The sequence below is a fragment of the Neodiprion pinetum genome, unplaced genomic scaffold (genome assembly GCF_021155775.2).
Source record: "Neodiprion pinetum isolate iyNeoPine1 unplaced genomic scaffold, iyNeoPine1.2 ptg000140l, whole genome shotgun sequence".
Taxonomy (NCBI): domain Eukaryota; kingdom Metazoa; phylum Arthropoda; class Insecta; order Hymenoptera; family Diprionidae; genus Neodiprion; species Neodiprion pinetum.
This window is the reverse complement of record NW_027184530.1, coordinates 22,501-25,000: the sequence shown is the minus strand read 5'-3', so window position 1 is coordinate 25,000 and position 2,500 is coordinate 22,501. Positions and strand designations below refer to the sequence as shown.

Genomic DNA, 2,500 nt, shown 5'->3' with positions numbered 1-2,500 from the left:
GATGCGCGGCCTCCCGGAGTCGATCCGGGCCGACGGGACTCGTTGAAGCTGCGGTACGAGTCGAGCGAAAGGCGACGCGCGGCGTCCCGGGGTCGATCCGGGCCGACCGGATTTGTGAAAATTTCGGTCCGAGTCGAGCGAAAGGCGACGCGCGGCGTACCGGAGTCGATCCGGGCCGACGGGACTTGTGAAAATTTCGGTCCGGGTCGAGCGAAAGGCGACGCGCGGCGTACCGGAGTCGATACGGGCCGACGGGACTCAGTGAAGTTTCGTTCCGAGTCAAGCGGAGGGCGATGCGCGGCCTCCCGGAGTCGATCCGGGCCGACGGGACTCGTTGAAGCTGCGGTACGAGTCGAGCGAAAGGCGACGCGCGGCGTCCCGGGGTCGATCCGGACAGACGGGACTTGTAAAAATTACGGTCCGAGTCGAGCGAAAGGCGACGCGCGGCGTACCGGAGTCGATCCGGGCCGACCGGATTTGTGAAAATTTCGGTCCGAGTCGAGCGAAAGGCGACGCGCGGCGTACCGGAGTCGATCCGGGCCGACGGGACTTGTGAAAATTTCGGTCCGAGTCGACCGAGAGGCGATGCGCGGCGTCCCGGAGTCGATACGGGCCGACCGGACTTGTGAAAATTTCGGTCCGGGTCGAGCGAAAGGCGACGCGCGGCGTACCGGAGTCGATCCGGACAGACGGGACTTGTAAAACTTTGGGTCCGAGTCGACCGAGAGGCGATGCGCGGCGTCCCGGAGTCGATACGGGCCGACGGGACTCGTCGAAGCTGCGGTACGAGTCGAGCGAAAGGCGACGCGCGGCGTCCCGGAGTCGTTCCGGACAGACGGGACTTGTAAAACTTTCGGTCCGAGTCGACCGAGAGGCGATGCGCGGCGTCCCGGAGTCGATACGGGCCGACGGGACTCGTCGAAGCTGCGGTACGAGTCGAGCGAAAGGCGATGCGCGGCGTGCCGGAGTCGATACGGGCCGACGGGACTCGACGAAGTTTCGGTCCGAGTCGACAGAAAGGCGATGCGCGGCGTCCCGGAGTCGATCCGGACAGACGGGACTTGTAATAACTTTCGGTCCGAGTCGACCGAGAGGCGATGCGCGGCGTCCCGGAGTCGATACGGGCCGACGGGACTCGTTGAAGCTGCGGTACGAGTCGAGCGAAAGGCGACGCGCGGCGTCCCGGAGTCGATCCGGACAGACGGGACTTGTGAAAATTTCGGTCCGAGTCGAGCGAAAGGCGACGCGCGGCGTCCCGGAGTCGATCCGGGCCGACGTCGACTTGTGAAACTTTCGGTCCGAGTCGACAGAAAGGCGATGCGCGGCGTCCCGGATTCGATCCGGGCCGACGGGACTTGTGAAAATTCCGGTCCGAGTCGAGCGAAAGGCGACGCGCGGCGTCCCGGAGTCGATCCGGACAGACGGGACTTGTGAAAATTCCGGTCCGAGTCGAGCGAAAGGCGACGCGCGGCGTCCCGGAGTCGATCCGGGCCGACGTCGACTTGCGAAACTTTCGGTCCGAGTCGACAGAAAGGCGATGCGCGGCGTCCCGGATTCGATCCGGGCCGACGGGACTTGTAAAAATTACGGTCCGAGTCGACAGAAAGGCGATGCGCGGCGTGCCGGAGTCGATACGGGCCGACGGGACTCGTCGAAGCTGCGGTACGAGTCGAGCGAAAGGCGACGCGCGGCGTCCCGGAGTCGATCCGGACAGACGGGACTTGTAAAAATTTCGGTCCGAGTCGACCGAAAGGCGATGCGCGGCGTCCCGGAGTCGATCCGGGCCGGGAGCCTGTCGGAACATCGTCATATGAGCCTCGGTTAATTTCGACAAAGTTCCCGGAGTTCGAAATTTTTTCGATAGCCCGCGGAGGTTTCGCCCCGTAAGCCGACCGTGCTACCACCGTACCGGCGCCGACGTCCTAGCGGCCAGGCTCCTACTAGTAAGAGGAGCGAGTCGGTCGGGCCGGTCTCCCGTCGTCCGCCTGCTACGCCGTACCGGTACGTGCTCGAGCACGATACGTACTTCGGCGTAGACCAGGAGCGGGCGTTCGCGGACCGTTCCGTGCCTCGTACCAAAGAAACTACGCGACTCGCGTTGTTTCATCTATCGTCACTGCATTACCGCGGGTCGGTGTCTCAGACCGAATGGCCCTTGACGCGGTACCAAGAAGTTCGGCTCTCCGTGAAACACGGAAGGCCGAACGCTCCAACGCACGCGTCAACTCGCTTCTTTCCGAGCGTACACTCAAAGACCAGAGATGTTATAACAACGTATCCCAGACGCTTTCAATCTAGCCGACGGGTACGGGAGATCGTTCGAACGCTTATAAGCCGAGTGTCGAAGGTGGCGGCACACGGATCCGGGGCTGCCTGCGTGCAGTCCCGAAACTTACAGTAGACGCGCGGCCGACCGGGCTACGAGACCCGGTCGGCGATGGGTGGCGCACGTCCGAGCCGAGATTTTGTATCGAAGCTCCCTGGTTGATCCTGCCAGTAG

The 2,500-nt window shown here is 63.7% G+C and overlaps 1 non-coding gene across 1 annotated transcript in view; it reads left to right on the top strand.

Annotated features, from left to right (window-relative positions):
• The first annotated feature begins 2,477 nt into the window (after nucleotides 1-2,477).
• The window catches only part of LOC124224342 (small subunit ribosomal RNA), a 1,913-nt gene continuing 1,890 nt past the window's right edge, over nucleotides 2,478-2,500 (top strand). The window contains exon 1 of the ribosomal RNA XR_006884652.1: nucleotides 2,478-2,500. This exon is cut by the window's right edge and continues 1,890 nt beyond it. This is a non-coding gene — a ribosomal RNA (small subunit ribosomal RNA).